Source organism: Carettochelys insculpta, chromosome 14, assembly GCF_033958435.1.
Source record: "Carettochelys insculpta isolate YL-2023 chromosome 14, ASM3395843v1, whole genome shotgun sequence".
In the NCBI taxonomy this organism is placed as follows: domain Eukaryota; kingdom Metazoa; phylum Chordata; order Testudines; family Carettochelyidae; genus Carettochelys; species Carettochelys insculpta.
The window spans coordinates 43,767,304-43,792,293 of record NC_134150.1 but is presented as its reverse complement, the minus strand read 5'-3'; the positions used below and the strand labels follow the sequence as shown (position 1 = coordinate 43,792,293).

At 41.8% G+C, this 24,990-nt stretch overlaps 1 long non-coding RNA gene across 2 annotated transcripts in view; it reads right to left on the bottom strand.

Annotated features, from left to right (window-relative positions):
• Positions 1 to 24,990, bottom strand: part of LOC142020861 (uncharacterized) — a 475,618-nt gene that overhangs the window by 419,700 nt on the left and 30,928 nt on the right. Inside the window, exon 4 of one of the 2 annotated variants that reach the window (XR_012647525.1) lies at positions 21,380 to 23,180. The exons of the other annotated variant lie outside the window; for it this stretch is intronic. This is a non-coding gene — a long non-coding RNA (uncharacterized LOC142020861). Of the gene's footprint in view, positions 1 to 21,379; positions 23,181 to 24,990 lie in introns of those variants that run through there. 2 annotated transcript variants of the gene reach the window in all.

Here is a 24,990-nt window from a genome sequence, read left to right as displayed (position 1 = left end):
ATTTTCATTTCTAATTCAAAGCCCAAAAAATCTCAAGCAGTGAACCTTGTCTTTATTTTAAAAATTGCTACTACAAACTGCTTAAAACCATTCACAATCATTAACAAAAAGACTCACAACGAAGTTGATATTTTATGAATCTAGTTTTAACTTGTATCACATTTTTAAGGTTGAGTTATAATCCCAAAAAGTAGAGGGTTAATAACAAAACAGAATAATTTAAATACAATAGTTCAATCATGCACTAATTCAAAACACATTTTTATATTTTAAAATCCAGAGGCCAAAACCTGCTAAAATAAAATCATAGAGGCATTATAACACACCAGATCCTGGAAGATCATTTGTAAAATTTCAACACCTTATGAGTGTTTTAGAGTTTGAATGTTCATCATTTATATTTGCAAAAAATGGGTTATTGTAATAAGAAAGGCCACATCTCTCTACAATCTGATTGAACTTCATACTGAAAACTGACAACATTCTTCCCTGATTTTCTCTTCTAATAATTTTTCTGCCATTTTGTGACTCCTATTCCACCTGACTCCATTGCAGAGTGAACACAAATTGCACTACAAAAACAGATTGTAATGATGCTTCCAAATCAAAATTTGTGAAAAAAAATCACATCCAGTCCCCACATAATAAAGAGAATACACTTTTATGTTGATGGTGTACTTTTTGTTTCAAATAAGCAATATTTTACATAGATACAAAGAATATAAACTGTATTTTATAAAATCAGTGAGTCTCCAGGTCGTGTTTTCAAATACATAGATCTACAAAGAATGCCTACAAATGTTAACAAGTAAAAAGACAACAGGTAGCAAAACAAATCCTCAGAGGTATTTTACAACTTGCTAGCAATGTGAAAATAAGCTCTAACCACAGATCTCTGTAACATTCAGACATACAGATGGTGTGGTCTTTTCTTTTCTTTTCTTTTTTTAGTGTTTTGTAAAAATATGCGCTTTCGGGTTTCCTTGGTTTTACTAATTGGAAGTCCTATAAAAACTTGTAATAAAAATGTGGTTTTTCCCCACTGATGAGTTATACAAATGATAATGAACTGGATCATTTTTCACAACCTCTTAATACTAAATAAACAAACCATCTCCATGGGATATTTTCCATGGGCACCACCAGTAATAAACAGTATCTTTTGCAAAGACCCCAGGCCACAAGCAGGTAAAATGTTTTGAGCTATTGTAGACTATTTCACTGATTCTGCTACACTTATTTCAGAGCTTTGGTATCTTTTGGACTGATTGTCATTTTAATTTACTGTATTATTTTCTCATACATTAACTTTAAAAGAAATATTAGTAAAAGAAACATCTGTTTTCTAATACTTTTAACAGTGAATACCTTCAGGAAGATAAGGAAAAACACTAATTTCTGTGTTTCTAAACCATTGTGCTGTTGACTTTAGGCTCATTGTCAAGTAGTTTAATTAAGGGGTTTGCCTTCATCATTCTCATACCTAATGTTGAGCCTTGTTGTTTAGAATATAACTTGCTCCCACCTTTTGGGGCCTTGTTTGTAATGTCTCTGACTTATTCCCTAACACCTGCCGGCTGTAAAACTGCCCAGTAAAACAAGTGGCTGCATAGGAGAGGTAAGTTCTGACTCTTATCACCCCCGCCCTTCTTCTTCCTCAAATCAGCTGCTCTTTCAGACAGACTCCTACTCTATAGGAGAATTATTTGCTCTCATAATTTAAAGATTTTACACACATACATATATACATGTTTTGTTAGCTCAGATAATGCTGTTCTGGATTCATGAGGACCTGCTATGCTCCTGTAAGTATTTTGTGGATAAAGACTGCCCTCCGCAGGTGAAAATATCTTTTAATAGTCTCATCAGCCTCAAATGATCAATACTCAAAAAAAAAAAAAAATTAAAAAAAAAAAAACTAATCTCCCCAAAGTAGTTTTGCATTCATGCTTTTATGACACCGCCTATCTCAATGCTGATACATACAATTTATAGCGAGTGACTGGTAAAGTTCTGTATTGCCATTTCCCAAGAACATCTACACCTGCATCAGCCACACAGCTGCAGTATTCCTGGTAGGTTTCTGTAACAGCTCAGACAGCAAAATTAAATGCCGTACCATATACATGATCGGTTTATTTTCATCACACAAACATTTTATCACAGGCTCCTAAATTTCTGCCTTCCATTTAGTCAGCAAGACATCAAGCTCCCTGCTAATATTCAGCAGCTTTTCACGTATCTGAGCTCCTTTTCAAATCACACGATTCCTACTGAGACACTTGTCCAGAAACTTGTATGTGAAACTGCAGTTTTACACAGTGGTTCCTAAACAGCACAGCTTTTTAACTTTCACTTTCTATTTGAAAGCTAAAATCTGGAGACTGGTTTTAATTCTTCTAATTTAGCATTCATTTTTTATATTAGATAAAAATCAATGTCAAGCATCAGCCAGGAGAGAGCTGTAATGGCAGATAAAAACCACTTCTTTGCAAGGTTTCTAACGGCTAGGCTGATACACCTTAAGTACAGAAGTGGTCGTGCTCTATAACGCATCCTGGAGGAATTTTATCAAGGGCCTGGTTCAGTACTGGATCCAGCTGCCTTGCATATCATCAGACATGCTTGCAGTCCCCCAATGCAGGCATGTGTATATTGAGAAAGAGACTGGGAGTTTGGCGTGGGGAGAAGATTCTCTAAAGGAAAAGCATTTGAAAAGATGTCATGAAATGAGAATTTACTAGCCTTTCCGAGCCCTAATAATGTCTGCATAGCAAAGTAACTGCAGTTTATTGTGCTAGAGGAGGACAGTACTTTTGCTTTCATTGTTTTGTTTTTGTCCTTAAGCACCGAGCTTCTGCTAACCTCACAACAGATTTTTTTTTCCTTGAGATGCTATATCAAAACAGCAGGGGGTCTGAGGAAGTGCTCATTTTTTACATCAGTTATAAATTGCTCTCCCCATTAATTGTTTCCATGGAAACAACACATTTGACTTGTATGGGGTGCCTGAATTTTTTTTAATGGGATTCTTAAAAATGTGCAGAAGCAGGGATGTGCGCTCAAGCCTCTTTAACAGGGATCTAACACAAGGCACAATTAATTGCTTGTTTTCCAAATACTGCTGGCCTGAATCTAGATGAAACAGAGGATCTGAAAACGTTATTCAAATGACCAGAAAAAAAAAATTAAAGAAAAGGGCATGTACAGATTATATGACAGCACCGACAAGAATTTTCAAACACCTCCTAGCAAAACACAGTCATGAGACCATGACTGAATAACAATTCTTTAATGCCACAGCCTTAACTAATAATTTAAGCATGAGTAGTCCTTGATAACCCCCCAGATCTTCCAACAAATATTGTGCTACTTGCAAAATCCCCATGCGCTCTCCTGGCACAGATATTTGTGTGCACATGAACACACACCATTCCTTCCCTCCACTTTCATATTGCTTGGGGCAGTTTTTGTTTTAATTCTCTTTTCATAGCAGGAAAGTGTTTGTATTACAGGGTACGAAGCTAGTCTGACATGCAAGCATATTTAATTTGGAAAATGTGTGGCTAAATACCAATTGTTATGGGATTAGTTAACAGCTGCAAGCCTGCTACTGTGGAAAGAATTTTTCTTTTTTTTTTTTTTTTCCAAAAAAGGATTTGCGTTAGAATCAGTATGTACCATCTCCCAGTTGTGTTTGCATATTCCCCATTTGCACCAGTTCCTTAGCTTTACCAGGATCATTTCCACTACCCCCTTAACCTGAGTGCAGATAACTCAGGCTGACTCTTCTCAAACTAGCCTGGCTTTAGTGAAAACAGCCACTTTGTAAAACAGCACTGAAACTGGCCAGAGCTATTGCAGCACAGGGTAACCACACCCTCACTGCAGTACCCAGCCCACTTAGCTCCTTTTTAAAGCACCACTGAACCCAAGTTAGCTGTTTGTGTGTGCATGTGGGCAATTGGTTGGGCACTGGAGTCAGACTGCCAGCTAAAAGTGCAATGAAGATAAGCCCTGAATTACTTTCTATGCACATTTCACTTTCTTGTCCTGCAGCAATGAATTCAATACTGATGTACTGCTAAGGAAGAAGAAGATTCACTTTAAAACTAGCCAATCATACAAGACAATTCCACAAGTTACTTAAATTTTTTGGCCCATGTGTGCATTTCCTTTCTATGTAACTTCTAAGGGATAGATAAGTAGTTTCTCTACAAAAACTTCCGTCCACCCTAAACAGGATGCTTGTCATTGTGGTGCTCTGCCCATCACTGCACAGTACTAAGGTATGTTCTTCCAACTGTAGGGCTTGACCATAATCCTAATGTATTGGCCTGTAGTTCTCAAAATTAACCTGTAATCAAGTTCAGACTCCATGGCCTTGTGATTGAAACACTTGTGACTACAAGTTGGATGTTCTCCCTGCCACAGTGAGAGGAAAACATTTAGTAAGTAGCGAAGTCCGAGAACAGGCATGCAAGGCAATCCACAGAAGCTAAAGGAGCTAGGGAACTTACTGAAAGAGGTGATATCATTTTGTGTCCTTATTTGGTAAGCAAGAGGAATGGCAATCAGCAACAAAAGGAAAATGTACAACTGAAAAAGACACACAGGCTACCTGACAAATGTACAGTACCAGACCTGTGCGGATACACTGAAGCTGGGGCACAAACAAGAAATAAAATACAAATATTTTAATTTGAAGCTTCATTAATTTTATCAGACCTCCCTCCAGTCACCTGTCCTCAAGGTTAAAGGCTTCTCGCAATAAGCCCTCATCCCTGTTATGGTTTTGGAAGGGTTCCTCTTGGAATGCTCAACTAGCCCATTGTGTCTCAGGGCTTCCCCGCCACAGAGGCTGCAGAATACACAGCATCAACTGAAGTCCCTGACTTGCAACTTCAGCTTCCAAGAGAAACCCAGTGAAGAAAGAGAACGTGCTGAGGAAGCCCTTTAGCATTTCCCTTCCAAGTGCAAAGAACTTTGCAGCCTTAAGACAGACAAGGCCAAATTTAATACATTTGGTGTTTAGTGCACTTTTAAAAAACTGGTTTCATTAGCTTACTGGAGCAAACCTACCTTCCCCTGTTGTTGTTTTGATGGCCTAGATCTGTTATTTAGTCTGCATTATCCCCAAGAAATGTTCAACACATATGTAACTCTCCTCTTAACCATGGCTGTACCTCAGCATTGTTCAGCACACAAATCCCTAACTACCAGAGAGGCTACTGATCTCAGACAAGAAAAGTCAAACATGTAATCAGGAGGTTTCAAGATCAGCAGTCCACTGAGTTGAGTATCAGAGTTTACTATTTAGTTTGCAAACGTTCTCTTTTTAAAAAATTATTTCTAGCTAGTGAATATGAAAGCTGTAAAGGCAAAACAATGTTGCATTTTTCCTAAAAGTTCTTCCCCAGTATTCCTATCAATTATATTCTCTGCTCTGACTCACACTTCTTTTATTTTCACTCCTACATTTATTCCCCTAATTGATCTTTCTAAGAACTTTATGTTGGCATGGCAGATTGCTCGTTTTACAAAGCCCTCTTTATATCTCCTATGAAGCTCTTCATGTCATATATGTCCATACCACCAGAGACTGAAGATTTGTACAATGCACATTCATGGGCAAAGGCAGATTCTACCAGGTGCTGTTCTCTTGTACATGATGGGCATCTGTAGGCTTATCTAATCTGACAGTCTCATTACCAGCAAACAGATTTCTTCAATCCCAGTCTGATTTAGACTACTGTAAATCCAAAGTAAATTCATTGACTTTAATTGAGTGACTGTGGATTGTCACCAGTGAAAGGAGAACAGAATCTGAGCCCAAGGAACTTTTTAAATTAATCATATGGATTGAACCTCTCTCGTCTGGCACCCTCAGGACATGACTGGTGCCAGATGAGAGAATTTGCCGGCACATGGAAGGTCAGTATTGTCTAGCACATTACCTACACTCCCACTGCTTACTGGGCTCTTAGAAAACATTTAGGGATAAATTACAGCTAAGTAACACCACAGAACACTGAGAGCCAGGACTGGTGGCTGTAAACAATCTTTATGGAACCACGGGAAACTTGGCCACACTCATGATAAGTGATCGTCTGGCTAACCAATATTATGTTAGACTACAGATGTTGCAAGGGCCAGAGAGGGCTGGATTAGAGAGATTCAAACACTACAAGTTATTGTTATAACTTCAAAGAGGAATCTATACGGTTTATTATACAACCAAGGGAAGAGTATTTGTGTTTGTATCTATGAAAGTATCAGCTGCTGATTCACAGTTGTGTGCATGGGAAAACATTTTCACAAGTGTTCACAAGCATGCGCAGGCCTGATTTTATCCAAACTTTTGCAGTTTCTGTAAATACAATTTTTCTCAATGAAGGGTATAAAAAAATCCAACAGAGGTCGGAACAAATACCAGTCTTTTGCATCTGACGAAGCGGGCCTTTACCCACAAAAGCTTATGCTCCAAAATATCTTGGACTTCTTGTTGTTCTTGAAGGTACAGACTAACACGGCTACCTCTCTGATACTAGTCTTTCCCATATTATATCCCAGTTGAATTTTTTTTATTTTTGAAAAATTAACATTTTCACCTAACCCCCACGCCCTATTATACACAAAATAAATGCACACTTTTGTTCACCAATTCCACAGAAATAAAAATGTTGAGAATGATGTCAACTAATTTGAGAAATAAGTAAGGCTCCAAACAACAATGCATATACTTCACTGATATGTGCAGTCCCATTAACATAGCAGAAACTACTCGTGCTTATAGCTAAGAACACGTGTAAGAGTTTGCAGGACTGGAGAGACAGAATTAGGACCCTATCCTGCAAAGCAGTTAAGCATGTGCTTAACTTTAAAACACACTGATAGCCTTTTTATAGAATCCTAGAATACTAGAACTGGAAGGGACCTTGAGAGGTCATTGAGTCCAGTCCCCTGCCCTCATGGCAGGACCAACCACTATCTAGACCACCCCAAATAGATATCTGTCTAACCTGCTCTTAAATATCTCCAGTGATGGAGATTCCACAACCTCCCTAGGCAATTTATTTAATGTTTAACCACCCTGACAGTTAGGAAGTGTTTCCTAATGTCCAACCTAAATCTCCCTTGCTGCAGTTTAAGCCCATTGCTTCTTGTTCTATCCTCAGAGGCCAAGGAGAACAATTTTTCTACCTCCTCCCTGTAACCTTCTTTTAGGTATTTGAAAACCGCTATCGTGTCCCCTCTCAGTCTTCTCTTTTCTAAACTAAACAAGCCCCATTTTTTCAGTTTTCCCTCATACATGTTCTCTAGACCTTTAATCATTCTTGTTGCTCTTCGCTGGACCTTCTCCAGTTTCTCCACATCTTTCTTGAAATGTGGTGCCCAGAACTGGACACAGCACTGCAACTGAGGCCTAATCAGCACTGAGTAGAGCGAAAGAATGACTTCTTGTACCTTGTGTCAATGCTCCTGTTAATATATCCCAGAATCACGTTTGCTTTTATGCAATAGCATCACACTGTTGACTTTTTACGTTGGAACGCTTAGAATTCATAAGCAAGATGTGACTTGCATGAAAAAGCTAATTTTCTTAGAGGTTCTAAAAAGATCGAATTCAGATACATACTACACAAATAATTTTTTATTTATTTTCAAATGTCCAAAACATGTTTAAAATAATCCCTTTTGGAGGGTTAGCTTTTCAGAACCACTGGGTTCTAATAAGTCTTGTGACATATTCTCTTAAATTGGTTCGTTTTGGAATCCAACTCTCTTAAACTCAGTTTTCTAAAATTTACAAAGGATGCAGCAGAGAACAATGTTTTATAATTTCAGAATTAAAAGCATTTCCCCTCAAGATGAACAAACACATATTTTTACTCTTTGGGATGCACCATAGGAAATGAAATCCACCTAACCAAGGCTTCACTCCTGCAAACACTGATGTATGTGCATAGTTTTACTCATATGCATAGCCCCCCACAAAAGCAGGTGTAATGTCTCAAGAGTTAAAAAATAAAAAAGGTGTCATGTAGCACTTTAAAGACTAACAAAGTAATTTGTTAGGTGATGAGCTTTCATGAGACAGACCCACTTCTTCAGATCATAGCCTTACCAGAACTGACTCAATATATAAAGCACAGAGGTCCAAAAATTGTAATCAAGGTTGGCAAATCAGAAAAGCAGAGGGACGGTGGGGGAGTGGGGTGGAGTGGGGAAGTTAAGAGTTAGATAAAACATCAAAGTATGTAAAAGAGTCCTTATAATGGGTCAGGTAATTGCTGTCCCTGTTCAAACCACGTTAATGTGTCGAATTTGAATATGAATGTTAATTCTGAGCATTCCCTCTCTAGACGGTTGTTAAAGTCCCATTTCAGTAGAACACAAACTTTCAGACCTTTAACAGAATGGCCCACTCCATTAAAGTGCTAGCTAACAGGTTTCTGGACCTCTGTGCTTTACATATTGAGTCTGTTCTGGTATGGCTATGATCTGAAGAAGCGGATCTGTCCCACGAAAGCTCATCACCCAATAAATTATTTTGTTAGTCTTTAAAATGCTACGTGACTGCTTTTTTGTTTTGGTAGAATTCAGACTAACACAGCTACCTCTCTGTCATGTCTCACGAGTAAAGTTACACATGTGGATAAACGATTCTACATTTGGAGACTAAATGAACACCTAGACTTATAGTAAAGAAATAAACCTATTTCACTACAAAATTAAAGGCAGCATTAAGAAGCTTCAGAAAGTTACAATGACATATGAATTATGTTCATTTTTATTAAAACATTTATTCTTTTTGTAGCTGTATATTCATTTAAATAAGATTTCCCCAAGTACATGAGTTACAGAAGGAGAATCAAACAGGCAATAGCTGGATATGTACAAAACACGTCTAAAAGAAAATGTTGTGGTACATCGTCCTGCAAACTGTGCAGTGGTGTTTTACACCAAATCAACCACTGTCTAACGCATCCTACTCCGGCCCCCAGATCCCACCAAACCGAATAAAAGGGTCACGCATTCTGTTCACTGCATACCAGAGCAGAGAAGTTTTGCAATAGGTTCAAAAGTGAGTCCTGCTCAAATGAGGCATTCTATCCCTCCTTAAAACTACAGGGCTCATTGATTTGGTCTGGTTTGGCTTGGCTTTTTATTTATTTTCTTTCCCCCTGCAAATGTTTCATATTGTGCCTTCCTGGTTATTCTGGGCACACAATATAAAAATATTTACCTCCTGTATATACTTTCAGAAGTTTCTTTCTAATCTATAAAAAACAACAATTAATGTATAGCCAGTAGAATAGGAAAATCAATGACATAAAGAACTATAAGAACTGCAGATACATGACGGGACAGTGCTAATAGACCTTTTCTCTAAAGCATTCAGAACACAGTATTTTCTCTCATTTTATGAAGCCATGCTAAAGTAAATTCCAATTGCTAACCACATTAAAATGAGAGTTATTTGCTGGAGACATGATAATGTTTAAAAAATAAAGTCAAACATCTTGCAAAGTGAAGGCATGATAAAGCAAACTCTGATTCTAACACTAACCTTCAAGGTAAAATTAATAATTAATTGGCAAAGCCTGGACATGGAATGACTGTTATCAATATTTTAATACTTGTAGTGCTAATTTCATTCTCCTCAGCTGAAAAAGCTAAGGAGATCTAAGCATGCACTTTCAGGGAGCTATACTGCCTTAGCAGTGGCTAGCCATTGTTTAAAAGGGAATGCTGTTCCACAGTGTGTTTATAATATTTTTAAAGGGGTGCGCAGCATTGGTTGTATTAATTCATTTTTAATACATTGAAATAATGAACACATAGAAAACTCTACAGTCTATATGCCAGACCGGGACTTGACCGACTCGATTCAATGTGCTGCTAGTAGCTAAAGCAAAGCTGTCAATTCATTGCCAGATGCCAGTGGATGTTAATTTGATCCTTTTCCTCAAAACTGTCATGCACATTTAATTCAAACATCTATTCTGGTCAAAAATCTCTTCATGCTGGCTGCAACAGTTTAAACAAAAAGATTTCCATTTCAAGATGGAGAGCCAGGATTATAACCCATTTTTACACTAACGCTTTGAAAGATTAACCAACAATTCAAAATCTCATCTGCATTACTGGACTTCATTCAAGTCAGGAGGCACCGATGTTCAGTGAGGTTAATACATTCACCAGTCCCAAGTGACACATGCACAGACTTTGTTTTCTTCACCTGATTTGTGTTATTGTGGCTAGGAAGAATGGAGTAGGTGAATCTGCTAGAGAGGCACAAGAAAAAATAAAATCCCTCTCACCTGCATTTTTTCTGCAAGGCTGTCAGGAGTAAAAGATCAATATACAGAAACTTCAGTGACTATGTAACATGAGCTGCATGGGGTCAAGTAAAAAGACCGCACACCCCACTCCACCCCCACCTTTAGGCTATATCTACACTTACCGGGAACGTTGACAGCTGCTACGCAATTTTATGTATGCCAATTGTGTACCTAAAATCAATTTTGCAGCTGTCAATGTTAGTCCCTGTCTTCACTGCAGAAAGTCAATGGGACAGCTCCTCCCACCAACATTCCTCAATCCTTGCAGCTAGCAAGGCGTTCCGGGTTCGACACTGATCCCGGAATGCACCGTTTGGCACATGCACAAAACGGCGCCCTGGAAGATCGAACCTAAGCATTTGATCTTCCGTGGCTAGTGTAGACCTAGCCTCATTGTTATTAACAGAGTAGAATCATCACTTGCCTTACCGAACAAATAATTATGAAAACACTTCTCTGCAAGATGTGCTGGGTGTTATTCAAAGTCCTTTGTATTTTCTGGTGTGCTGGGTACGTTTAGATTGTCCTTTGAACTAGGTTTTCCCTGTATCATTTTTCTTAATTTTTATGAAGAACTAAGGCAAAAAGAGAAACCAGAATTTTTGTTGTTACAATGGTTCCAACAGTACGCTTGCCTGAAATGGAAGGGCTCTCGAGAGCACTGGCTTTTGCAGGGGTTTGGGAGGCATGTATTTGCCCCACAGGTGCTGCTACTATGATTGTTTGATGAGAGACTGTTTTCAGCCAGGCTGGCTGAACAGAGCAGTTTCTTCCTGGAATAGCCTGTGAGCGCTACAGCTTCACAAAAGACAAACACTCCTTTTGGTTTTGGATGGGTTTTGCTGGATCCTTTATTTGTAATTGTCGTCAGCCAGGACAGCAAGGACATGCACTGCTTCCAGGGGAATGGCAGGGGTCGCAAGGAAAGTGGGTGCGTCTTTGTGCTAATGATTTTGGAGACGCCCACATAGCCTGCTAAAAAGTCATTTTTCACTAATCTACGTGAGTTTTCAGATGAGGTTTCTCTCCTCAAACGCAGAGCCGTGCTTCATATGCAAAAGCCCCAGTCCAGGAACTGGCCTGTGCAGAACCCCACAGAAGTTAGGGGGGGTCCATGTGCACACTAGGTCTGCCAGGGGATCCAAACGCACACCGCTTGAACCTCCTTCATCCAGGTGCCCCTGAGTCAGGCACAGCGTGGTTCAGACCCTAGCAGGGGAAGCAGAAAGAGGCTCTCTGTGCTTCTGCTCTGTCCCCCCTGCAGGTGGGGAACGGCAGCACAGCGAAGCACTTGTCTAGACGTTTTTCCCCTGCCACGCCCAAAGCGGAGTGGAGGCACATGTGCCCCTGGGAGCAGGGTGCCAGGTAAGTGCCTCACCCCCATCCCTCTCATGCCAGATCATACACCCCCATCCCCCATGCACCCTTCCTACCTCCCAGACTCTGCACACTCACTCCTAGCACTAACACCCATGGTCTGGAAAACTTCATAATACGGCACAGCCTCTTTCCCAAGGTTGCTGGATTAAAAAAGTTCAAGTGTATCAGGGCCCAAGCTTAGAGATACTTTTATTGATTCAGTTGTGTCTGATGTTGGTGAGCAATACAAGACACTATGCTTTTTAAAATTAAGATTTAACTTTTCCATAACTTAAAAAGAACTGAAATAATTCTTTCAAATATAAAAGAAAAATCTTCATCTGGGAAATGAGACCAAGACTGGAAAGCTTCAGCCCCGCAACAACAGCCCTCCAAAAGCTACGAGAGAGTGGAAATGAGATTACAATATAACTTAAGTTTCTACAACAAACTATCATTATTTCGTACTGTGCTTGTGTAGGTATACTGTAAACTACGTATAAATAGGTCAGGTGGGTAAGTGGGTGGGATTTTAACTTCACTGCTCAACTGCCTTGAGCTGGAAAGAAAAGTGTGTCCTTCTCTGCTTTATTTACTCTTTATTAATCTAATGAGGCTGTTTCCTGGGAGCTTAATTACCACAGTAGAGACAACTCTTACCCTCTTTAAAGCATGAAATAGAAACAGCCCATGAAAGGAGGAAGCAGAAAATGAGATGTGGCCAGGGAAGGACAGGAACAGTGTTTAAAATCCATTTGAGCAGAAAGTAACAAAACCTCAAACACATGGCCATAAATTTGATTCTGGCGTGTTGGGGGTGTTGAGTTAGGCTCTTGAGTTTCAGTGAGGATAGCATCCTGCTTTACCACTACAGAATGACATCACAGTATTCCAGAAAGTACATTTTCTGAAATTCCAGCTGTAGTTCAGAAATGTCTGTCTTCCCAACAAGGTGAGCAAAACACTTATGTCTTCATACTGTAACCCAGATTTCTAAGGAATACAGCACTAGAGAGCAATGCCGCAAAAAAATTAAAAGCACATGATTAGTGTTCCACAAAATGTGTGTGTTACCAGACTTTTGAAATGTTACTTCTTCATCATTTTTCCATTTACAATTTACTAATGTAATTAGACATGATACAAGGTTCCCCCACTGCACACACATCTTTTGTGTTTTTTTTCTGGAGTCAAATCAACACATTTTCAATTCTTCATTCAGCAGGAAGTCAGAAAAGTAAATGTCTCTCTCTTCTGGTGATGCTCAGAAACATTTCAGTCATGTTACTATAACACAGACAGTAATTTAGCATATTAAAATTATATGACTATTACTTTATGTGCACAATAGATACACCATATCAGATTAAACAGGTCTCACGAGTCAGTTTAGTCCTTATTGCTATGAAATTGAAATGTGTACAGCCCAAACCAGCTCTTTTTCCTCCCTTTAGATAGCACTCTTGTGTTAAAATGACAGATAAAATTGTTTTATTCCTCCCAAGACCTAGAAGCAGTCTTTTAGTAAATAGTATTTTAAACCAAAAAAACTGCTTGGATCCACAGGCTCACCCACTGCTAGCAATGAGCCAGAGTCATTCTTGGGCTTGGAAGCCATAACGTGTGTGTGCAGACTAAATGAATGACTGAAGGGTGTACACAGTGCTTGGTTAGCTTTCACCAGTATATAAGATAAAGTGAAAACACCCACCAAGTGCAAAAGGGAAAAGACACTGGCTACGAAAAACTAAACACACGGCATAATTAACCTAGCCAGGATTTTTCCCCTGCAATCAAGGCATCTCAGACTATCCATTCTCACTTGACAGGTGCAACAGGACATTTTTAAAATGTAATTACATGAGCAGAGGAATGCTGGATTATATGGCACCAGAGTCCTGCAAGTATAGAAAAAAGAACAAATAGCAGAGCAGATGCAATATTCATCTGGCTACAAGATCTTAATCATGCACCAATGCTCATTTTAACAATTAGATTGCTCCTAGCTTGTGTTTGAACACATTTTGCAGAGCAGTAAAATTATTATTTCTATAACCACAGTGACTAGAAGCCCTAGTTATGGAATAGGACCCAATTGTGCTAGGTGCTGAGTAGTACAACCAGAATAAAGACTCTCCTTGCTCCAGAGTGCTGTAATCTAAGTACAGTAAGGTCTCCCGATTTGCAAATTTAACGTTCACAAATTCAAATATTCGTGGCTGCTTCCCCAGGGCTGTGGGCAGGAGCACCGGCAGCCGCCGTTTTCCCCAGGTTCCTGGCAGAAGCACCAGCAGTCGCCACTTGCCCTGCGGCCCCACTCCATATTATGGAAAATCAGCGTTCACAAGGGTTCTGAAACAAGGAACCCTTGCGAATGTTCAGACCCTCCTGTACTCAAAAAATGACAACTCACACACACAGACACCCCTGGGAAGTACCAAGAAACAATGACTCAGTAGCAGTCAGTGTGATAAATGGTGGTCTCAGGACAACAGCAGCCTAACTGTTGTCAAGTTTTTTGCAGCCCTGACAGCAAAGGCGAGTTTTGAAGAGGAACTGGAAGGAAGAGGGTGAGGTGTGACTAGGGTATTTAAAGGAAGTAGCTCCCAAGTGGGCTGGGCAACATGGAAGAAAGTACAGCAGAGCTTTGAAAAATTTAACAAGTGGGTGACAGAGGTGGCAACACATGCCAAGGGCACAGCGGAGCCCTGCTGGCGGCAGGGAGCCCCACTACAGGGAGCCATCTGGGGTTGGGCAGCCCGAACGTGGAGAAACCCTGCAGCCCGGCTGCTGGGAGCCAGCTGGGGCATGAAACCCCTCCAGCAGCCCTGCAGCCACAGAACCGCATCTGGGAAAACCCCAGCAGCCCGGCAGCTGTGAGCAGATGGGCATGGAGCTCTACCAGCAGCCCCAGATGTCAATTCATTTGTGTTAAGGCCTGCAATTAATTCATTAATTTTTAACATGTTAATTTTGCCCTGTGTTAATCACAGGTGTTAACACATGTTAATTGACAGCCCTAATTAATGTATTAATTATTGTTCTGGGGAGTAGTCATGTTAGTCTGTATCTTTGCAAAACAAAGCGAGCACTCCTTTTGCACCTTCAAGACTAATAATTTTCATAGAATCATAGAATCCTAGGGTTGGAAGGGACCTTAGGAAGTCATCTAGGCCAGCCACCAGCCTAAAGCTGGATCAACCCCAATTTAATCATCCCAGCCAGGGCTTTGTCAAGTCAGAACTTAAAAACCTCCAGGGAACGAGAATCCACCTCCTCTCTAGGTAACACATTCCAGTGCTTCACCACCCTGTAACTTCAGACCACTGCTCCTTGTTCTCTCATCCGTCACTACTGAGAACAGCCTCTCTCCATCCTCTTTAGAGCCCTGCTTCAGGAAGTTGAAGGCTGCTATGAAATCACCCCTCAGTCTTCTCTTCTGCAAACTAAATAAGCCCAAATCCCTCGGCCTCTTCTCATAGGTCATGTGCTCCAGCCCCTCCCTTATTCATTTTCTTTGGTCTCTGCTATACCCACTCCAGTGCGTCCACATCCTTGCTATACTGGGGAGCCCAGAACTGGACACAATACTCCAGATGTGGCCACACTAATGCCGAATAGAGGGGAATAATAACTTTTCCACATCTGCTGGAAATGCTTCTCCTAATGCACCCCAATATGCTGTTAGCCTTCTTGACTACAAGGGCACACTGTTGACTCATATCCAGCCTCTCATCCACTATAATCCCCATGTCCTTTTCTGCTGCTACTTAGCCAGTCAGTCCCCAGCCTGTAACAATGCTTGGGATTCTTCTGTCCCAAGTGTAGGATTCTGCACTTATCCTTGTTGAACTGCATCAGATTTCTTTTGGCTCAATCCTCCAATTTATCCAGGTCACTCTGGACCCTGTCCCTACCCTCCAACATATCTACCTCTCTCCCTAGCTTAGTGTCAGCTGCATATTTGCTGAGGGTACAATCCATCCCTTCATCCAGGTAATTAATAAAGACGTTGAATGATACTGGCCCTAGAACCAATCCTTGGAGCACTCCATTTGAAATCGACTTGAACCAGACATAGAGCCATTGATCAGTACCTGTTGGGCCTGACCATCTAGCCAGCTTTCTATCCGTCTTACAGTCCTGGTATCCAAACCATATTTCCTAACTTATGGTCAAGAATGTTGTGGGAGACTGTATCAAAAGCTTTGCTAAAGTCAATGTGTATCATATCCATTGTCTTCCCCATGTCCACAAAGCCCATTACCTCACCATAGAAGCTAATCAGATTGGTCAGGCATGACTAGCCCTTGGTGAATCCATGTTGGCTACTCTTGATTGTTTTCCCCTCTTCCAAGTGCTTCAAAATGGATTCCTTGAGGATCCCCTCTGTGATTTTCCCAGGGACTGACATAAGGCTGACCAGTCTATAGGACCCTGGATTGTCCTACTTTCCTTTTTTAAATATGGGCACTACATTTACCTTTTTCCAATCATCCTGGATGTCTCCTGATCTCTACAAGTTTTCAAAGATAATAGCCAAAGGCTCTGCAATGAGGTAATTAGCTTTCATTGGAAAGACCCACTTCATCAGACTCTGGAGCAGAACCCAATAGTTAATAATTTTTAATTATTGTTATTATTGTTCAGTGCTAGAGACCCTATTATTGTTCAGTGCTAGATTCTTCATATTCTTTGGTCCAGAGACCTTGCAAACTAATTGTGAACACAATGCAAAAAGGTGTCTGACAACTGAAGAAAGCAATTAATGTTTTAGTCAACCGATTTCTTGTAGACATTAATGGCAGAAGTGTGTCTGAAGAAGTGAATTGAATTTGGAAGTAGTGGCAGCTTAGATTAGCTTGCGTAGGGCATCCCACATGCAGAAGTAACACAGAAAAAGGTTTACTATCGTTATGGGAAAAGCAGGCAAAGGCATTGTTAAAGCAGGCATCATGTGGATGAAAATGATGGAAGGAGGATATGAGCGGTAAGCAGGAAAGGGCAGAGTTGTGAAGGCCTTGGAAACTGATAGAATAAGAAATGGGGAGCCCATGAAGGGACTCAGAGAAGAAGGTGATGTGTCCAGATCAGCAGGAAAGGAAGATGATCTGAACAGCCCATTTCACGTCTAACAGAAGAGTTATGGCTGTTAGAGAGGGTGGAGAAGAGGCACTTGAAGTCAGAGAGAGGATGGAGATTTTGGATACAAAAGAATAAAGAACTCATATCTTAGCAGGCTTATGAAGCACTCCTGGCAGAGAAGAACCCACTATGGCCCTGGGTTCTGTTTTGTTTTATACCATGGTCATCACTGTGGTATTTGAGCACCCTCCTAAAGGGCATTAAGCAGCATGACTGCACATCCATCACGTGTTGTTTGTTCCTGCTTCCTCTCCACACAGAGAAGAAGGTGGCCAATGGAATGTCTTCTTCTGATTTAATTATGTTTTATGTATGTAGGTGAGGCCAGCAGCAGCCAGGGCCAGGTTCCATATTTGGAGGTTCCTCTCCACCCATCCACCACAGAACTGGCTCAAGCCCCCACCCACCAGCCTAGGAAATTCACACAACACCCTGGGGTGCCTCTGAGGGGCAATGCTTCCCCACTCGCAAGCAGAGCCTGAGTATGCAAAGAAACTTTTCATAAAAGGGAGGGAAATAACTTGGTCTTAATTCGGGAAACCACCACAAACAGGGTTCATCAGCATAAACCAGGAGTAAAAATCTCACCCTGAGTACACTGGCCAGCATCCTTTTCCTCCCAGATTCCTAAGCCCAGCAATTTAAGTATCTCCTTCACATGACAAACCCTTCTCTGCACTCCACTCACAGTTGCTGTCCTTGGTCAGTGCAGACAGAGTTCAAAGGAATCTTACTCCAGTGGTCACTTGCCATCTGCCTACACACTGTTCTTGGACACTGCCCTGCTGGCCGCTCATCAGGACTCTCCGCCTTTCGCCTTGCTGGCTGCTCATCATGCCTCTCGCCCTCACCTTGCTGGCTGCTCTTCGCGCCACTGCCTGTCAATCACCATCTGCTGCCATCCACCTCTTGGCTGTGACTTCTGCCCACCTATCTCAAATGATTTCAGTTCCCAATGATTTCAACTCTTAGCAAGCAGGTTTAGAAGAAACACAACTCCAACACAATTAACATACAAAGAGGCTCTTGATGGCTATTTAGCTTTGTCCTCTGCACAGTTGGGAGGAACAGGTCAAACCAGTACAGGCAAGGGTGGGTATGCTGCCCTCCTGACCAGAATAAGCTTCCCCTATCTCCTCTCCACTCATAGAGCTCTGAAAGTGGAGCCCCTGGTCAGCAAGATTCTCTCAGCTAATTCTGAGCCCTTCCCATTGGAATAGATTTAGCACAGTCCCATTTTTCTGTAGTCCCACAAAATTACAAACATTGGCACCCAAATTTCTGGTCTCCCAGCATTCAATACAAGCATAGCTGGTGCTGGGTCACAAATTAAGTTGATTACAATGAACAAAACACCATTCTGTCTGCTCAATGGCTAAGAAATCTAAGCAAAACAGGAGCTAATTGTATTTCCATAGACACACACAGGGTCTCTCCCCACTTCCAGCTAGCTGTAAGGGAAACATTCCTTCAGACTCTTCTTACATGTACACTATACACACACACACACTCAGCTTTAGTTATATGTTTACATGAGTGGAGGCAGAATGAAGAAATGTGAGTTGCACTTGGAATAGAAAGTGATGAGGCTCATAACAGCAGTTTGTTCTTGTGGGAGTTCATTGTGCCATCTGGGCTGCCCCAGAGAAATATCTGACTCCCTCACACAGGAGTTTTTCTTTTGTTGTTGAGCATTCCTGTGACATGGTTCACTCACTGCTGTCTCAGGTCTGACATCCCCTGCTGTGATTTGCTCAGCTCACAGGCCTTCTTGCTCTCCAGGACTTACAGTGGTCTCTCTCCAGGACTCCGCTCTCCAACCACATCACTAGTTTTCCACTTCTCAGGTGGCCAGGTCCCACCAGACAATCTCCCCATGTGCCGCCTCAGGCAATCTTCTGTGACTTCTCCAGTGACTGATAAGAGAATCTGGGCCCACCCATTATGCCAGGTTCCATCCCAGGTATCCTATCAGCATCAGCTGAGGTCCAGGGGAACCGACAGGCCCTGAACAAAGTAGTGGGGAGAAGCTGCTCCATGTTCCCAGAAGGGGTGGGACCTCAAGCGGAAGGAGCAGGGCTGGGACAGCCAGCCCAGAGCACTGTGCGTAGGATGGAGTGGCACTGTGATGGTAATTTAAAGGGCCCAGGGCTCTGGCTGCCTGTGCTACTGCAGTAGCACAGGTGGCAGCTCGGAGCCCTGAGCCCCTTTGACTCACTGGGCCCTGGGGTAATTGCCCTCTTTGCTAGGTCTCCCCAAGTCTACACAGTCTGAGCCTCTGCTGCTCAGGGTTTCCTCCTACAAGCCTCTCTGTGCCCAGACAGCAACTACTAAACCTCTCCCTGCAGCCCCAGCTGCTGCTCACAACTTCCCTTTTTATACAAGCTCCACCTGCCCCTGTGCTGCTGGGCTTCACCATCAAATAACCTTAGTGGTCACACCTAACTCTCCTCCAGTGCAGCCTATACGATTAATTGGCCCCTTTTGAGCTGTCCTAAACCCTGCAGGGCTGGTGTGTCGGGAACGTATGATCACAGTTCCATTGTGCCACAGCAGCAGAGAGCTATTGACCACGTGCCTTGCCCCAGAGCTTTTGATGGTCCTTTAGATAACACGGGCACAGCCCTCCGAGCATGCTGAAGAGAAGGACTATGAGCTTGAACTTGATTTTAAATTCTGTGGGAAGACAGCGCAGAGGAAACAGAACAGGTCTGGTGTGCTTGTGGTAGCCTGTGTTGCTGAAGAGTGGCACTGTACTGATTTGTATTGGTTGGAGTTTCCTAAATGCTGAAGGTTTCATGCCCAAGCATAAGGTGACGAGTGTATGAATAACTGAGGCCTGCTTTTTACATTTGCCAGCAGGGAACAAAATCTCATAGCCAACTGGAAATGGCCAAAAGCATTTCATAGACGCTCCTGTGTCAGACCCCAGCATCAGCAATGACTCGAAGAGCACGCCTAGGCTCCGGACTGAATTACTCAAATGTGGATGTGAATATGCAGCCAATGGTTGCAAATTCTTCCAGACACTTTCTTGTGCCCTCCACCGCACTGATCCAATTAATCCGTTTTGCTCAGGTTCAGCTCCAACAGCTCATCGATTAAATGATCTCATCCAAGCACTGGGCCATGGCAGTGGTCATAGAATAGCGCAGTTGGTGAAGAACAGGAAGAACTGCACCTAATATGCATATGGTTGCATGAGTCCTCCTTTTCCACATCTCCCACAGAGAAGTGATCAAGTGGAACTCTGCAGGTGAGGGATCTAGTGGTATTCCTATCACTGCTCGTGGAATACATTCCTCCATGGAGGACTCGACCATTTTAATTCACTACTCTGTAATCCTGTCACTGCTCAGGCAGTGCAGCAGTACTTCATGGTCAACAGTGCTGGAAGTTGCAGAGAGGTCAGGAGGGTGAGAATGGATGTCTGAGCTCTGTCTCTTGACACAAGACCATTCATCAGTGCACCAGTAAAACAATTTTCAGCTCTACCTCCTAGCCTAAATCCAAATCATGCCAGACCCACAGCATTAGGTTCATTTAGATTAAGATAGCAAAAGGCCAGCTGTGAGTTACATGTTTGCTCAGGAAGGAGAGGTTTGATGCTGGGCAGTAATTGGCTAGGACTGAAGCTTCTTGGCTTGGCTTGGTTTCTTCAGTGTTGTTTGGATGTGTTTGAAAGAATATCCAAGGATTTCTTCTTTGTAAGAGACATTGGCTATTTCACTCCAGAGTAACACCAGTTGTTTGTGGATCTCTTTCTCACACGGGGAAGAGCATGGTTGTGAGTCTGTCAGAGGGAAGTTGGTGGTGTGTGACACTGCAATACAGACTAGGTTTATTGGCTCCTACAGGGAATAGTTGGGAGAGACAGAGGCCTCCGATATACAAGGTAAAGGGAAAGTATACAGCATGCAAAATTCTACGAGTTATAACTTCTGCACGTAACACACCTACTGAATGAATACTGCAATAACATATCATAACAACGGCGAGGGAGAGTAAGTAGCATATTCTTTGTGGTGGAAACAATGTCTCGCTCACCAGATAACTGACAGTTTCCAAGAGTCAGAGACCTGGTATAAAACAACATTCACAAAGTACAGTTGGTTGAAATTTTCCATGTGATCAGCTGGAGTTATACAGAGCTGTGAGATCCTCACTTCCCAGAGTGTGATTGTCATGTCTCTTATAAGAAATGTTAATTTATTTGTTGCTCTTTAATAAAAATGTAGGCTTACAGTGATTGTTTGTGACCTGGACAAGGGGGCTACAATCAAAATTCATACACAGTGGCAATCACCACATTTGCAGACTAAAATTACTGCTCAAGCAGATATCATTATAAGAGTCACTCATTGTGGCAAGTATCAGAGGGGTAGTCGTGTTAGTCTGGATCTGTAACAGCAACGAAGGGTCCTGTGGCACCTTATAGACTAACAGAAAAGTTTTGAGCATGAGCTTTCGTGAGCACAGACTCACTTCATCAGATGCATCTGATAAAGTGAGTCTGTGCTCACGAAAGCTCATGCTCAAAACTTTTCTGTTAGTCTATAAGGTACCACAGGACCCTTTGTTGCTGTTTCATTGTGGCAAGTAAGCCGGGTATTATTTAATACATTACAGAACAACATATCACTGGGGCTCATTTCAAAATGCTGCTTCAAAGCGTCCCTGATTTGCATAGCCTGTCAGAGGAACTGGCCTCTCGATATCAGCCATGAGGTGATCCACCTCAACAGTCTACACCTTAGAAATCTTTTCCCCCGTGGCTTTAATAATGTTATGCAGAGCGCATCAGGCTGCTATGACCATAAGAATAATTTTCCTCACTGAGGTCTAAACCACCAAAAAGACAGCACCAGCAACCCTTTCATCTGCCAAATTCATATTTTTCCCGCATTCCGCACCTGCTGAACCTGTTGTGGAAGCACCCCTTGCTGCTGTCAAGGTTGCCAGTGAGCCCTGGAAACAAATGCTAGCCTGGCGCCCCAGGATCACTATAGGCATTTTCACCTCCCCAGTTGGAATATTGTGTCGTGCACCTTCCCTGACCTCTCAGTGTTACTGTCAGAGAAACAGTCCTGGTGATCTACCAGCACCTTGCTATACCATACAGAAATAGCCCTTCCTGCTGAGGTACTCTGTCACAAGATGGCCTGCCGCCAAAATTGAGCTGTGCATGCCATCTACTGCCCTGCCACAGTTAGGAAATCCCACTGCCGCAAAGCCATCCACTAGCTCCCACACATTGCTGAGAGGCACAGTCTTCCTTAGCCGGGAGGAAATAATAGTTCTGCTAACTTGTATAACCACAACTCCCACCGTGGACTTTCCAATGCCGAACTGATTCACAGATGCCGAAAACCAGACTGGAGCTGCCAGCTTCTACAGTGATTGCCATGTGCTTTTCCACAGCTCTCATTTTGTTGTCCTTGAACCACAGGGCTGGGAGTGAGTGCCACACAGGGTTCAAGGAAGATAGCTTTGTACATGTGAAAGTTCTGCAGCCACTCCTTGTCATCCCATTCATGCATCACAATCCAATCCCATCCCTCGGTGCTTATTTCCCAAGCCCAACAGTAACAGCCCCTCATGTTCAACTGCTCCACAGTGACCAACATCAAAGCCTCCAAAGCATGCTGCAGGACAGGCATTACAAATTCCCATTCAGAATCACAGCTCATGAAATATTGCAAGATCAGCCACGTTGTGTTCATAACATTCATCACAAGACTGGAGAGCAGTGCAGGAGTCTTGCTTTCAGTCAGGGATGGTGGTTGCTCAGTTTACAGGAGCGATTGGAAAATGGCATGACCTGCAATCGAAAGCAGTTAGAATGATGGGATGGAGAAAACTGCACCATGGGATGGTGATCCTGTCCCCATGATGCATTGTGGTCCGTTCCCAAAACTCCCGGTGAGAGACGGTGATGATCTGGATAACTGCCCACAGTGCTCAGCTCTCTCTGTTGGTGTCAGAGCACCAGTTGTGGATGCGCTCTACCAACACAAGTAGCACTGTATGAACATGCCCATGTGATGTAATTAGAGCTGTTTTTGATCCTTCATATAACTTAAAACAACTTATATCTGTAGTGTAGACATGGCCTTGATTATATTGGGGTACAATAATATTTTAACCCCAACCCCAAAACAAGGGGTTTTGAGCCTACAAAATTCCATGTTTAATTTCATGCAGTGAGCAGTCCCACTGGTTTCAAAAGCATTACTCAAAGTGCATAAATCTCTGCAGGACGAGGGCCTAAGAATTTGTAACAGGAACAAATGGTGAACCTTCACTTTGCTGATGACCTGGATAAACCTGGAAGAAACAAAGAAATGTATCAAATGCTCAGTGAACCAATGATAAAATGCAGTCTGAGGCTGTTCTCACCATAACAGAGACATTTAGAAAATGAACATATATTTCATAAAACTCCCAGAACTTCACACCTCGGGAAAAAAAGAGACTACTTCAGAATATGTTCACAGTGTTGCATGCATTTTGGTCCTGGGATATTAAAGAGACAAGGTGGGTGAGGTAATATCTGGTACAAGTCCAACGTTTCTTGTTGAAGAAATAAGCTTTCAAGCTACACAGAGCTCTTCTTCTGACTTGAGGATGAGCTCTGCACAGCTAGAGTGCTTGTGTCTTTTACTAAGAGGTTGGTCCAAAAAAAGATACTATCTCACCCATCCAGTTAATAGTATATCACTTTGGTAAAACACAAGTGTCAACCCAACAGGATTATAGTCTACATATGATTCTCACTTGTCTTTCAGTAATCTACAGATTGTTCAAAAGATTTTTTCTAACACATTTTCTTTCTGGGTAAAAAGGATTCCTATTTAATATGTTCATTAATTAAAAAAAACCATAGCACCCCAACTATATTTTTGTGCTACTATATTACTATTTATGTCTATATTCTAACCTGTTTTCAAGTGATTTGGGTCCAGAAGATTGCATAGCGTATACACTTTTAAAATGGCAGGTCCCAAAACAAATTTTATATCCAGCTTTATTTTAATGGAACTGAAGCAGCAGGGGGCAACCTAACTTAGGAAACCTGCTGAGAAAGAAGTAAGGGCTAAGGCAAGGTTGAATTCTTCAGCCATTTGAAAAATCCCCACTCTACTGAATACAAAATATGGTGCAGGAGGGAAAGGAGTCGGGGGGCGGGGAGGTAACGATGGAACTATACATGGGAAAGAACAAATCCAGGGCAGTAAAACAAAAGAAGTGAAGGGTCCTCTCTGGGATAAAAATAAGATGAAGCAAAATGAAATAAATATATTTAAAAAAAAAATCTCAGGCAGGCAAAAAAAATCTGTGAAGGCATCTAGACTTACTGGGATTTTTGTTTTAACTTTGCCTGCAGGCACTTTTAAGCCCAAATAATTGTAGATCTGGGAATAACAGGTGTTTATTGATTTTCTTGTGTGTTTTTTTCCTCCCACAGTACTGCAGCAGAAAGACATATGTATTCCATATGTAGCACTTTAGAAAATGAACAGAAACACAGAACGGGTGGGCAGACTAGGGAAAGTTTTCAGTGCTCTCCCTGCAATAGATTTGACTTGCTTTCCCAAGATCCTTAGAAACAGGAAATAAATAAATAAATAAATAACCCTAAAAACGACCTTGCTTGTCAGCAGTGGCCTAAGATGAAACAGAAGTTAACAGACTGAGGTTCCCGTCTGCTTTAATTTAGTGGAAATTTTAGGATTAGCACTGATAATTAGAATATAAAGTAGTTAATCCTTAATGGTTCATTCCCAGTACCTTAACCTAGGGGAGAAAAGAAAAATTTTGTTGCCTCAGAGAGAACAATGCACTAATCAAATGTCCCTCTTCCCCCTCCTTCTCCCCTGCCCTGCCATGGGTTACAAGTACAAAATATGTCTGGCATATGTAATGTAACGGTATGTAATGCTCAGTGAAAGTATACTCGTGTACATGAAGCATTCTCGACTAGTTTTTAGCTAATGGCCCAATACTGCCGATATAGCAATTACTTCAATGAGCATTTGAGCTCTGTATTTTGCTCTGGCTGTTAAAAGTCAGGTTAATTTTATGAAAGTATTCAAGTCAGACCAATCCTATTCCAAGAATTACTGTATACAGAGGA